Here is a 15,225-nt window from a genome sequence, read left to right as displayed (position 1 = left end):
AGATGATTTTCCTGTGTTTGCTTTCTTCCTCATTATGTTGAGCTGGTTGGGTTCCTTTATTGTTGTTTAGTTGTGTCCGACTCTTTGTGACCCCATGGACCAGAGCACGCCAGGCCCTTCTGTCTTCCACTGCCTCCCGCAGTCTGGTCAAACTCATGCTGGTAGCTTCGAGAACACTATCCAACCATCTCATCCTCTGTTGCCCCCTTCTCCTTGTGCCCTCAGTCTTTCCCAACATCAGGGTCTTTTTCAGGGGGTCTTCTCTTCTCATGAGGTGGCCAAAGTATTGGAGCCTCAGCTTCATGATCTGTCCTTCCAGTGAGCACTCAGGGCTGATTTCCTTCAGAATGGCTAGCTGCACCTGACCTAGGCAGGGCACTGATGACTGGACTCCAGCAGAGGTCAGTGAGGGAAAACATCCTGGGGAAGCATTGGACCAGGTTCAGACTCAAGCTCACCCCAAATCATAGAATCATAGAATCATAGAATCATAGAATCATAGAGTTGGAAGAGACCACAAGGGCCATCGAGTCCAACCCCCTGCCAAGCAGGAAACACCATCAGAGCACTCCTGACATATGGTTGTCAAGCCTCTGCTTAAAGACCTCCAAAGAAGGAGACTCCACCACACTCCTTGGCAGCAAATTCCACTGTCGAACAGCTCTTACTGTCAGGAAGTTCTTCCTAATGTTTAGGTGGAATCTTCTTTCTTGTAGTTTGGATCCATTGCTCCGTGTCCGCTTCTCTGGAGCAGCAGAAAACAACCTTTCTCCCTCCTCTATGTGACATCCTTTTATATATTTGAACATGGCTATCATATCACCCCTTAACCCAAATGCTCCCAGGGGCTCTGGTGTGGCTCTCACCCCTGGATGGGGATCGGACAAAATCAAGGCGAGTCCCTGGATTACTTTAATGGAATACCCTTTGAGCATTGGAGGGGTAGGTGTGACAACCTTCCCTCCACACCACATTGAACCAATGCCTAACCGCCAAACCTTACACAGTTGTGATGATTTGGTACGCGGCAGGTGAAACCCAAGTCGTGCCAGCCAATCAGCCAAATGGGAAAATTCCTACCGGGCCCCTGTCCCCAAAACAGACGACCCACGGCGGCATAGCAAGGTCATAATGAACCCTAAATATAGGGAGGGTGGGCGGGTGATTCGATGCACAAGGCGAAAAGAGGAAGCTCAACGCAATGTGCAGTGGTATATATAGGTCCCTTGGTTAATGCATGAAACGATCCCATTGGCGGCCAGAATTACCCCAGCAACCGAGGAACCACCAATTGGGTTGTTGTGCTATCCAATCGCTCCCACCCACAACAGCAGTGAGGTCAGTTTTGATGATCTCACCGCAATGCGTGCTCTCTGGGAGGAGGACACGATTTGCCAAAATGTGCCATTATACACTCAACAGGATAGCATTCATCCCTAAGCAGAAACATAACTTTTGCATGGTGAAATATACTCGGAGTCGAGAGTGGATTTCATGCTCTTTATTCAGCTCATAGTGGTGAGGAGGAATGGAAGTTCCCCCACAATATCTGCTTTATATACATTGTTTACACAATGGGCTGCACGTGATTGGCTAATTCCGGGATTCTCCTGTAGGCCAATCATGTTGTGGATTCACTTCCACCTGGTGCTGGATTGGGTGGCTCCTGTGGACCAATCATACTGCTGCATTGTTCTAGGACCAATCAGACTGCTGCATTCTGAATCCTATTGTTCTAGGACTAATCAGACTGCTGCATTTTGGATCCTTTTCAACACACGGGCTGATTTTCCTGAACCTGTGTGACCAGATTGCATATCAGCTCACATCCTAGCATATCCCTGCATCTGGGGATATTTCTGCCTCACCAAAAAGTCCCCATTGCATGGATTCAGGGTAGGGATAGTGTTTTCACAATGGGTAGATGGCATATTGGGGTGTGTGTGTGTTAGTTCACACGATCCTTTCATGTGTGTCTATTGTTCCTCATTCAAAGTGCTGCCTGACTTGTTGCTCTTGCTTATCTCTGTGTCTTATCTGAATGCTTACTGCCATGCTGGTGCTTTTCTACCCTTCTCATCTAAGTGCTTTCTTGACTTGCTAGTGCTTATCCTTCCTCTTAATCTAATATCTGACTAGCTTGCTGGTACTTATCCTTCCTCCCCATCTGAATGTTTCCTGGCTTGTCAGTGCTTATAGTTAGGCCCCATGCTTGTATACTTGCTAATGTTAACATTAGCCCCTCAGCTTCCCAATGTTTGTTCATGATCACCATCTAGCAACCTCCTGGCTTGTTAGGGTTCATATTTCTAACCCTTCCCTCTAACTGCTGATTGCTTGCTGAGGCTTATAGCTTGCGCATTAGTCTGCATCCTAGGATTGTTCTGTGTTGTTATGCGCTTCGTTTCCTGACAGAGCCATCCCTAGCATTAGGCAGAGTGAGACAGCTGCCTCAGGCAGCAGGTGGGTGGGGCAGCAGTTCTCCATCATTTCCCCCTGAGTCCCCTAAGCTGGCTTGCTCTGCACCTCCTAAGCAAGCCTGCTGCTTTCAGTTGTGGTTCGAGGACCCGATCCCCGCTTTGTGGAATGAAGACACACAGACACAGAGTATAAGGTTAATGGGCAGGAGAAGGCCACAACTTTATTGATTACAACAAGTGAGAAGCTATTGGCTTAGGCATTGGACCACGACAGATTGACTCCACCCACTCAGAGAGGGGTGAGCCCAAAGGGGGTTTATTCACCAGAAGGTGGAGCCTGTTGATGCTAATACAACTATAAGCTCTCCCCTGATGTCACCGAGGGTCGTGCCATGCCCCCCCCCCCACAGGGATCAGACAGGATCCACGACCACTGGACTCCTTTAACGGAATACCCAAATTTGAAGGGGTAGGCGATGACCACACCTAGCCCTTCCACACACCATCAACACATTCCAATGCCTAACCTAACCGCCAATACCAAGAAAGTTGTGACGATTGCTACGAGGTAGGCGAGAAAACCAAAAGGCCTAATGCCAATTGGAAAAATTCCTACCAGGCCCCCTGGGCAACCTGGGCGACCAACCTAAGGTCCATAGCAAGGTCAAGAGAAAAACTAAGCCCTAAGCTCTAAGGGAGTGGAGGGTGGGTGACTCGTGACGTGAAGGCAGAAAATGAGGCGGAATGGCTGGCGCAGCAGTAAGTTCAACTGCAAACCACGCCCCCTCCAAGCCGCCCAGTTGGGCGCTTACCTGTGGGTGTGGTGCGCCAGCCAGGTGAGTGGGGCAGGGGGCGTAACGCCCCCTGCGTGACGCAGAAATCGCATCCCGCCCACAACACCTCCCCTCTTGGAGGAGGAGAGGCTTTACTGTCAAGGATGTCATCCCACATCCTGGTTTTTATTTTTTTGGTAATGTAAGTTTTTATTTTTTATTAAATTTTCCAAACATTTTCACAATAATCTTCATATCAAATAGTTACATCCATAAATTGACTTCCCACCCATCCCCACTCCCCGCAGCGTTTTTACTCAAACCTTTTTTACTGCATTATATCTTTATCTATTACACAAAGTTCCTCTTTTACAATTATTTTATCCTTTTTCTGCTGCTGCTGCTTTTAGCTCGAATCCTGCCCACGATTTCATTTGACTATAGTATATTTGAAAAAATAGTCCATGGAAGGCCTCCATTCTTCTATGAAAAGTTCACCACATCCAGTATTGAACTAAGATTCAGCTGCTAGTTTGGTTGGATCCTGTACATGGAATGGCAGGGGGCAAAACCTTGCCCTGAACCCCAGGCACCAAAGTACCTTGGGGTTGGTCCTGCTTCCCAAGCTTCATGGTTATTCCCTAACTGCTTCTTGACACGTAATCTAAATGTTCAGCAGATTTCTAAGAGTTCAGCAGATTTCTCTTGTTTCTCTTCCCAGCTTACTAATGCTTACCTGAAAAGGAAAGGGTCATGGCTCTGTGACAAGATGCAACAGGTCCCAGGTTCTGTCCCTCACATCTCTAGGTAACTAGAGCTGAAACCCAGGAGACCCCTGCCCATCATTGTAGACCAAGTGTGAGGAACCCTTGGCCCTCCTGATGTTGCTGAAGAATTTCCATCATCAGTAGCCATTGGCTGTGATGGAAGCTGTAGTTCAGCAATATCAAGAAGGCCAAGGTTTCCCCACTCATGATGTGGACAATGCAGAATTAGATGGACCAATAGTCTAACTTGGCATAAGGCCTGTGGATTGCTGTTGTTTGTGGGTTTATTGCCCTTTCATTTGTTGATACCAACATGGTGCAGCAACAGCTTGCTCCATTTTTTTGCAAATGTGCAAGGTGTGTATATTCCGCATGCATTTCATCTGTGCAAACATCATCATTATCATCATTTTATTTGTATGCCGCCTTTCCACAGTTAAAACAACGCTCAAGGCGGCTTACAATATGAAAAGATTTACATACAGTGGTACCTCGGGTTAAGTACTTAATTCGTTCCGGAGGTTCATACTTAACCTGAAACTGTTCTTAACCTGAAGCACCACTTTAGCTAATGGGGCCTCCCGCTGCCGCTGCGCCGCCAGAGCACGATTTCTGTTCTCATCCTGAAGCAAAGTTCTTAACCTGAAGCACTATTTCTCGGTTAGCGGAGTCTGTAACCTGAAGCGTATGTAACCTGAAGCGTATGTAACTTGAGGTACCACTGTAATTACAAACATAGCAAAGTAGTCGTAAAAATAAATAAGACACACTGAAAACTACATAACCAAACTGAACAGTTTCCACATAAAAAGAAAGATACAAAAAGTTAATATCAGTAATATCAGTAACAGCAGCAAAAACTCCCAATGAAACTTTCCGCAGCAGCAGTTCTTATGAGGCCAGCCAAGCCCCACCCTAGGCCAGGTGGAGAGAGGTAGGATGAGGGCCCTTAGGCACTCAGCAGGGGAGTCCTCCCTGGGCATGCAACTTATGCTTCTGAAAACGAAAATTTTAATTATTCATCCAATTTCCAAACTTCATCTCCTGGTATTCCAGATGACATGCATCTGCCTTCACCACAGCTGTCCCCACAAAAACCTGCTTTAGCATATATATTAGTGGACCAGGGTGCATATATTTACTGCCACTGTCAGGAGGAATAGCCTTGACTGATTTTGTCTCTGGGTCTGTATCCAGGCATCATGCATGGCATGGTTGTGATGCAACATTTTGATGCCAGCGGTTACCACAGAGAAATAACAGTACTCAGGGAAAAAATTGGAAGCACTGTTGTTTTCCGTGCCACCTGCTGAGCAGCAAAGCATACCACTTTGCCCCTGCTTTCATCCTTGTGAAAACCTCTCTTTCTTCCTGCAAATGATTCATTAGCCAGTAAGCATGCTATTTGACAGAGATGTGAAGGGAGGGGGAAATGTCTTGGGTCTGGGATCAAAGAGTTTGCCAGTGTGTCAGTTTTTCATGGAATCAGAATCGTACAAACACTGCGTTTAGAGAGGTGGTTTGTTTTTAATTACTGAACAATGCTGAGTTATCTTTGGGTGATTCCAAAAGATTTAAGGAACCACGCAGATAATACTTGCTCAAACAGGAGCCCAATATCACTGTAATGCTTATTTAGCATTTGGGCTTTAAACCTTATGCATAAAAATGCTTTCATTAGTGAACAGAAAGCCCTTATTTGGATTAGAAGAGATTTGATGTGTGCACAACAATATCCTTTTATTAAGCCACAATGCAATGTTATGGAAATTATGCATGATGGAGGCTTTGAACTTTCTGGCTTTTGGTGCATTAATGTTTCATGGGTTTCAATTATTTCATAATGACAAAAGTAATTTTTGAGAGAGAGAGAGAGAGAGAGAGAGAGAGAGAGAGAGAGAGAGAAGCAAAACAAGTTGTTTTGCAAAACACTTTCTTTTTATTTGGCCTTACAAGCTGGTTAATGTTGGAATGTGCATGATGTTTTGCAATTGTAGAGAGGAATCTTTGTGTAGTGTAGCACTCACACCTAGATCTAGAGACCTACTGGTATATGTCAAGTTTTGTCAGGACTGTGAAAGTCTTCAAGGTTCCTGTGCCTAGGACCTTACTGGTTGCTTATCATGGGTTCCTGTTAGGATAGCCATGTTCCTTCCTTTATTGAAGAATAGTCTTCTATCTGAACAGCTGTCAGCAGACAGTCCTCTACTTGAAAAGAGAATTTAAAATTGGTAGTGTTGTACAGTGAAGCTATTAAAATGTAAAAGAAAGAAAGAAATGTTTTTCCTTCTGTTTTCCCATTTCTTTTTAGTCCCAGTCAATGATAAAAATAGCACACAAACAAGCATGGATGTAGAAGACGGTTGCAAATTATCTGTTGTTCTCACTGCAGTTTGATGCATGTGACTATCGCTAAACAAAGACCTCTCCTTTTGTTTGACTCTTCCCAGTCAATGTTACTTTTCATTGAATTTAAAATGTATGACCATTAAGGAGTTGTTAAATATCAGTTTAAATATTCAAGTCATCTTTTCATTTCAGAAACAAGTGTCTATAAACAAAATAGTGCATGTTATTTTCTCATAGCAACTGTTCAACACTGACAAAGAGAGAGCTTTTGAGAAAGAAGCTTCTGAATGAATAGCTGATATTAGGGTGTATGCTTGCCCTAATTTGAGGCTTAAATCCCGAGTTTCTGAATTTGAAAGTGTCAACTTGCTTCTTGTAGTTGGTTTCATCTGGCTCCTTTTTATATATATATATATATATATATATATATATATATATATATATATATATGCAGGTTTTGGTGTCCTGAAAGCAAATATATATATATATATATATATATATATATATAATTTTTATTAACAGGCCAATCAAATCACATTAATTCCAAATCACATTAATTCCAAATTATACAGCCAGATTTTTAAATTTTTGTTGGAGGTACCCATACATCAAGCTCCGAAAGGGGACCAAACATCACTCATATTGCTGCTTTAATTAAACAGTTCTATCCAGTTCTGTCCAGATAGTCTCTTTGTTACTTTCCTCATCTTATTGTTGTTATCAAATATTCCTTTCTTTGCGATCTCTGATAGTCTTCACAAGCGGGTTGAAAACAAACATCCTCTGTGTGGGTTTTACACTCTCCAAAAATCATATCACATAAAGAAAAGACACCATTTCCACACCTCCGAACATTCCCTCCGTCTGTCCGTTAATTTCCCCAGGCTTGCCAAACATATCTCCGGGGGCTCCGCCAGTTCAAGAACACATACCGATAACCATACATTCACATTCTGATGACCCTGGTTCTCCTCCCCCTCGTCTTTCTATAGGCAAGCCTGTCTTAGCGAAACACCATTTGTAACTGCATCATAAAACTTTCCATTCTCCGGTGTTTCTACCAATCCTTCTTTGATCATTTCCACACAGTTCTTGATCTCCTGCTTGTGATTAATAATTTGCAACGATTCTTCTTTCTGGAGGGGAGGGTTATTGGTACTCACATAAGATAAAAGAAGAAAAGTTTTTTCCTCCCCCCGCTTTCCGTTTCATTCCAACGTACCAGTCTTTTAGTGGTGATTCTTCACTTGATTTATTGTTCAGCCCGTCACTCCGCTCACAGAGATCCATTAATCAGCAGTCTTTACTCCCGATCTTCACTTGATGTATGTACATTAGCTTCTGTCCAATAATATATTTCTAATTATATATTCCGAGCTAATGCGAACCAGTGCGCGAATTAGAGACAGCGTCCGGGAGAGCCGGCCTCACTCGAGGGCTTCGTGCCAAGTGCCCACACCCCCTTCTTTTGAATCCGGGGGTGAATTATGGACACCGCTGGCAAGGCAGTCCCCCCCATTCCCTTGGGGGGGCAGGGAGGCTGCATACTCCCATCACAGCCTCTTAATTACCTCGTGTGGGTTGGAGAGATGTTATTGTCAGCCATCTTCCAATGCGCCCCCTGGTGGCCCCCGGTTTATCTGGCTCCTTTAGAGATGGAGTGCCCAACATAGTTCTCTCTACAACTCCACATGCTGAGAGGTGTTGATGGGAGTTGGCACACCAAGATGATTGGTAACCATGGGCTTTGGGACCTTGCGAACCATGAGTTCTGCTTCTAAGGGACCTCGTGAACCATGAGTGATCCTCCCAGTGAGTAATTCCCAGTACATTTCTTTCTGTAGAACGTCAAATACACCCAGGAACACCATTTGAAAACCATTAAACTAGTTACTAGCAGATAAGCTTGGGAATGCTTAGTAAAATGCAAAGCGGGGAAAAACCCCTCTTGAAGGATATTGGAAATAATCTTCCATATTAATTTTATTTAATCACACTTCAAGGACCTTAATGAAACTTGTGATAAATTATGAGCCTTCAGACCCCATCCTGTGCCTCCTCCCTGCACTCAGAAGAGTTTTGCCCAGACTGGTCTTAAAACTGGTAGTTATAATTAGCTCTTAAATGGATCGGACATTTTGCTAACAATTACATAGAACAGATTCTGTTTACAGCAAAATTCATCATTTCACCAGGAGTGTGGCTCATGCTCGTAACAATTACCACGCACTGTCTGTTGCAATAAAATATATTTTACTAGAAGTTGTCAGCTTGGCAGCATCATAAAAAATGAGATGGAAGTGGGGAGTAGGTGATTTATTACCACTATATTTGATACTCTCTTCTTTGTTTAAAAGGCAGGGTTGTAGTCTCCTCTTCAAAGAAACTTAGTGGCTAGAGCCAGGGATTAGTGGCCTTCCAGTTCCTAGGTCTAAAATGGTAGTGGCTGGAGTGGAGCATTGGCTGCCAGGGCAATGGCTGCAGCCACAATTCCCTCTCTCTCTCGTGTGTGTGTGTGTGTGTGTGTGTGTGTGTGTGTGTGTTTGCGGCTCATGCTGGCCTGCCGGTCCTGCACCACTTTATGAGGCTGGGATCCCAGCCTCACAAAGCAGTTCAGGGCTGGCGTCACTACAGTGACATCGGTGGTGAGAGCTGGACTGTTGCAGCAGGCTCTGTTCACCATCTGCACCCCACCCCGCACACCAGCAAACCATGCTACACCACTGGGTGGTGGTGAACCCTTTTCAGACAAAGGCCTCCAGTCCCTTGAGGGAACCTTTCTGGGGATGGGCATGCCCAGAAGCAAAGAGGTCTTCCTCTGTGGCAGCTTCTCCTTTGTGGGGCTTCCTACCCACAGAGCAGTATCTAACAGCTTCATTGTACAGCCTTTGCCATATTTTATTTTATTTATATACCACTATTAATGGCCTTTTAGTTACTTCTGGCCTCCTTGAGTGGGTGAGATGTTTTAGTCCTACCTTTTAAAATGTAGGACTGTCTTTTAGATTTTGCTTTGTTTTGCTTTATGCTTGTTTTAGTGTGTGTGTTTATTGTAAGTTGCTTTGAGTTACTTTCATTAAAAAGTGGCTAACAAGGGCTTATCCCCACTTCCTCTTGCCTTGCTGCTTTCCCCCAGGAGAAACCGCTCTTTAGTGCTCAGAGCAAATGGCAATTCGGGTTTTGACTAATTTAGAGCTAAAGAGTGGAGTTTTTTTCTGGGAAAGGAACAGGGCAAAGCGGAAACTGCTGAAACCCCTGCTTTTTTTATGAAATATTTATTAAGGTTTTACAAAAAACATAGGTTTACAGAATAGAGAAAATTAAAACAAAAATTAGCAAACTAAAAAACACACATAGGAAAGAGAAAGAAAAAAAGATACAAAATGCAAAGAAAAAACTAATAGCTAAAAAGAAAAAATTTAAAAATAAATCCATTTTTCAATATCTTTAGGCTCATTTCCTTATTTCCTTGACCTCCTCACACCTCCCCTTTTTGTATTCCCGTTTAGAAAATCATTTCAGCAAATCCTTACCCTCTTTCATTTATCTTTACTCTATATCTTAGCCTATTATAACTATGTATTTTCATCCATTATCAATCCGTATTTGCATATTCTTGTTAATCTTATTACCAATACCAATTATTTTCAATCCAACATCATTTTAACATTCATTAATTTTACAGTATTTCTGCAAATAGTCTTTAAATTTCTTCCAATCTTCTTCCACCAACTCTTCTCCCTGGTCTCGGATTTTGCCAGTCATTTCTGCCAATTCCATATAGTCCATCACCCCTGCTTTCTAGACATGGGACAAGCAGAAGTGTTTGCAAATGTGGATAAATAAATAAAAAAGCACTTTTGTACAGGACAAAATTGATAAGTGAGCAGGCAGTTTAACTTTTTGTGCTTTGCTCTATACAAGCACAGAACTGGGAGAATCAAGGTTGGTTCTTCAAAATCTGTGAGCATTTCATGGGAGGGTATTTAAATTCTAGCCTTTAATTCAGCATTCTCAGACTGTACATCAAAATAAAGGAAAACTGTTGTGATTGCTAGACTCTTCAAACAGAGTATGCACCTTTGACCTGCACATTGTATTTCAACGTGGCCTATGCATCTTGCATGCCTTGTTCCTTTCCCACCATAGAAGTCCTTTCCATGTTGGGAAGTAGATTAAGTGCTCTCTTGTAAAATGTATTCTTTAGAAAGCAACCTCTGTGTGGGGAAAACAAGCTGCTCCTCTTCTTGTTTCCTAACAATATCATTCAACTACCGTATGGTATCTGAGAAAGATCAAGACTAAGTTACAATGCCAATCAATAACTTTGCATTCTATATGTCAGGCATCAAGTGGTCTTTTGCTTGTCTAGGTTATCCTTACTTCCTTATCATTGGCTGACCTGCTGTGATGTCATGGAGACATCACAAACATTCCAATGATTGGGGAAGCAGAAATCCACTGTTGAATCAAGCTTCTGTGGGCCAAGTTAGATATGATGCAGAAGACCTTTGCATTACAATATCTTGCATTTATTTTAAAGGCCAAAGCAGCTATGGGGCTCTTCAATACTAAACAAGCCCATGAACTTGAGATTAGAGGGGTTAGCTTTTGACCTCATACAGTTTTCCCAATAGAGGCCTGACCCTGCTGCCATTGAGCTTGTGGTTCGAAGCACATCTGTACAATACTAAAAGAAAAGCAGGGGAGTTGGACTGAAGCGCTCAGATTTTCAGCTGCACTGAAATTGAAGAATTCTACTTCACCCCTAAAGAGTAACCAATGGCCACAGCACTTCTCAACTTTGTCACGCTCATCTAGAACAAAGGAGACCATTTCCACACACCTCAAAGTCTGGGAAATTCTCATCCTGTGGGACAGATGAGGCTTGCAAGTAGAAGAGAGGTGGATGGGAATCTTTGTGAATCACACACAGTGGTGCTGCCTCATGCTGGTTTTATTGGCAATCTTCTCAGCATTTGGCAAAGCGAGGAAATTGTCATTGAATTCTATGTCTGCAAAAGGTTCCAGTTTCTATCCTGCATAGGGCTGGGAACGACTCCAGGGAGTTTCTGCCAGTCAGCGTAGACAGTACAGTGGTACCTCGGGTTAAGTACTTAATTCATTCCGGAGGTTCGTTCTTAACCTGAAACTGTTCTTAACCTGAAGCACCACTTTAGCTAATGGGGCCTTCCGCTGCTGCCGCGCTGCCGGAGCACGATTTCTGTTCTCATCCTGAAGCAAAGTTCTTAACCTGAGGTACTATTTCTGGGTTAGCGGAGTCTGTTACCTGAAGCGTATGTAACCCGAGGTACCACTGTATAGGGTGCCTACACTCTTCATGTGCTTTAGATATGTATTGGGTCCATAAATCACCATCTAGCGTATATTCAACACACAAAAACAGTGACAGGACGGCTGGACGTATAAAGGGCCCCATTTCCTTCAGTAGCTGAGGGCCGCATCAAACCTAAATCCGGCTCTGGCTGTGGGTCTGGGTTTGATTGTCATGGATGCATGAATGAGAATATGCAAGGTAGACACACTCTCTTTTGGCCTGTGCTCCCCAGATTTCTGTTCTTATCCTGAAGCAAAGTTCTTAACCTGAAGCACTATTTCTGGGTTAGCGGAATATGTAACCTGAAGCGTATGTAACCCGAGGTACCACTGTACTGAGCAAATGGACTGATGGGCTGATTCAGTACAAGGCAGCTTCTTGTTTTTGAATATTTTGCTTTTCTTTGTTTCATTGAAGTTTTTAGTCTCTCAGTGACTGCGCTTGCTGCTTCAGAACCCTTTCCCCCTCTGGTTCACCCATGTGCTGGATGTAACTGTGTAATTTCTTGAATCACCTGAAAATTTCCACTGATGCTGCAAATCAAAACTAGCAGCCAAACGGTGTTGCTGATGGCACAGCTCTCATCCACTTCTACTTGTAGGGAAAATAAGCTAACGGGGAATATTTTTCTCTCGAGCTGCACAGGAAGGTTTGCAATCATGTTGTCCACCCACCATGTCAAGCCTTCTTTCAGAGACTCTTATCATAGGAAAGTGCTTTCTGTACCCTTTTTTTGTTTTTTTGCACATTGCTACTTCACAAGCTGTCTAGACTTTCAGAGCACAAACATGGGAAGCACAAAAGGTTCATCTACAAAATAGCAGCAGTGAATAAAAGGAGCAAATCTACTATTGTTTTATGTAAACAAGATATTTACCGCATTTATATCGCCACCCTTTCCCCAACAGGATAACAAACAGGACATCTGAGAACAGAAAATGCATTTAAAATACATTCAAATAACAGTAATGTCATTAATTAAGCAATTGGAGTGGTTGTTCTTATATAATCCTTGTTTTCAGCAAAATGACAGCTTTGTCAAAAAGTGCAGCAAATGTCCAAATGTGCCGAGACAAGTACAGATAAATTTACTGATTAAAGATAGCATAATGCAGGGGTGAGGAATCCACAGTGTCATTTTAGGGATTGCCCACTCGTCCTACACCTGACAGCATACCTGATATCAGGTGTGGACAGGGCTTCAAAAGAATCATCTGGTGTCCTGAACCCCTGGCCCACCCAGCAGCAAGTCAATATAGCCATACCTTGGTTGATGAATGCCTTGTGACTCAAATGTTTTGGCTCCTGAATTCTGCAAACCCAGAAGTGAGTGTTCCGGTTTGCAAACGTCTTTGGAACCCAAATGTCCGACATGACATCCACGGCTTCCAATTGGCGGCAGGAGCTTCCTGCAGCCAATCAGAAACCGCGCCTTGCTTTCTGAACATTTTGAGATTCTGTTCGACTTCCGAGGTATGACTGCATGTCAAGTCCAAAGTTCAAAGACCAGGGCTCAATCCACACAAGTAAAGTCCAAAGGCCAGGAAATACAGGTCAGAGTCAAACCCAAAACAAAGTCCAGAGGTCCAGGAGCATCCACACTAAGTTCCAACTGATGTACGAAGTTGAGCAGATGCAGCACCTCAGCTCTGCTTCCCTTTTATACCTTGCATGTTGGTTGCAGCATCTGGGCTGGATGAGGCCAGGGACCCTCACCTGTTTTCACTCGCCTCCTCCCAGAGCTAGCAAGCCCCACCTGGCCAGCTAGGGAGCTGGTCTGTGGGCCCCTGCCTGTCTCAGCCACCTAGAGCATACCCCCACTGCTCCCTAAACCTCTGAGCCTGCCGTGTTCATGGAGACAAGGCCCCCTCTGGCTCAGGAAATGGGTCCTGCTGTTCCAGTTCCAGTGAGTTCTTCCTTCCCCATCTGCTTCTTGCCCTGGTGTGTCCCAGTCCTGGCTACACCCATCATCAGGATCCTCTTCCTCCTCCCCATTGTCCTGCCAGTTCATGACCTCTGGAGGGCTTCCAATTGTTCCTCTCTTTGCCCTAGGTGAGCTTCTAACTGCCCATCAGCTGATGGGCGGTAGAAGCAAACACTACGTAAGACCTAAGAACATGGTTATAGTCAGTGCCAACAGCAAAATTAAGATCTGGAGATTGTTTAAGAACACCAGCTGTCAGCGGGGAAGTCCCTGATGCAAATCTCAGCTGTGATCCCATTTGTTGGCCTTAGGCGAGCCATTCTTCTTTACCTTCAGCCTGGAGGAATATTGACTCTGGTGGTGATTTGATTTAGACCTGCTTCTTAACAAAAAAAAGTCTAGCGTAATCAGCTTACTGACATTTTAAACAAAGAAGCGTGTGGCTTTAAGCTTTTGTTCCTGAGGTTCCATGGTAATAGAAGAATGTAGAAAACCACATGAGAAAGATGGGGTCACATGAGGGAAAAACATGCAGCTATTAGGCGCAACCCTGCATGGGAGCCAACTCCTAGGGGCTGAGGTCGCTTTGCCCCCCCAATAAAATATTTGAGCCCACCCCCCAAAAAAGTTGACAGACATTGCTATTCAAATGCAATGACAATAATTTATCTTTTTGCTAAAACTGAATTCGGATTGGGGGAGAGAAGCCCCTGAAATGATACTGATATTGATACACACACACACACACACACACACACACACACACACACAGTGGTAGCTCGGGTTAAGTACTTAATTTGTTCCAGAGGTCCGTTCTTAACCTGAAACTGTTCTTAACCTGAAGCACCACTTTAGCTAATGGGGCCTCCTGCTGCTGCTGCTCCGCCGGAGCACGATATCTGTTCTCATCCTGAAGCAAAGTTCTTAACCTGAGGTACTATTTCTGGGTTAGCGGAGTCTGTAACCTAAAGCGTATGTAACCTGAGGTACCACTGTGTGTGTGTGTGTGTATAACTTTGTGTTAATGTAACATTTTTATGTTACTGTGTATTTTTGTATTTTTGTATTTTTCACTCTATAAGACACACCAGATCATAAGACGCACCTAGCATATCTCTAGTATATCTAGTCTAGTATATCTTTCTAAATGGAGCTTAAGAAGTCCTCTTACTTCCACCTAGCTGAGAATCTCAGCTACGAACGAACCTCCCACTTCATTGTTACTTCTCATTCTCAAGCCCTTTTGTTACCCACTGAATTCTCACACAACATGTCAGAAAGTTTTCTGATGAATTCACCCCATGCTGGGAGAGGAACACGAGAATAATTTGTAGTTCTTGCCTATGGTAGCCCATCAATCCCCTCTGGAGCACTCAGACTGTACTGAAATTCACTAGGCAGTCGGAGATCAGGTCATGGTGGGGTCTCCTCCACCTATTTGCTGGTTCTCAAAACATCCTGGGAGAATTGGTTCAGGCTTGATTTATTAAAATACAGTGGAGTGCAGCACAGCAAGGATTTATCTGACAAGTGAGCTGGGTTAACAGAGGCCACGTGTCCTAGCAGAGGCAAACACTGGGCTATGGCTGAAAGAGAGTATTAAAATCGCCAAACCACCCAAGTGGGTTTAGCACTGTGCATCTGTATAATGAGA

General features: G+C 43.8%; 1 protein-coding gene across 3 annotated transcripts in view; it reads left to right on the top strand.

The window, feature by feature from the left end:
- The window catches only part of DCC (DCC netrin 1 receptor), a 928,036-nt gene that overhangs the window by 468,314 nt on the left and 444,497 nt on the right, over positions 1-15,225 (top strand). The window lies entirely within an intron of this gene.

The sequence above is a fragment of the Podarcis muralis genome, chromosome 11, assembly GCF_964188315.1.
Source record: "Podarcis muralis chromosome 11, rPodMur119.hap1.1, whole genome shotgun sequence".
Taxonomy (NCBI): Eukaryota; Metazoa; Chordata; class Lepidosauria; order Squamata; family Lacertidae; genus Podarcis; species Podarcis muralis.
This window is presented reverse-complemented; position numbering and strand designations above follow the sequence as displayed.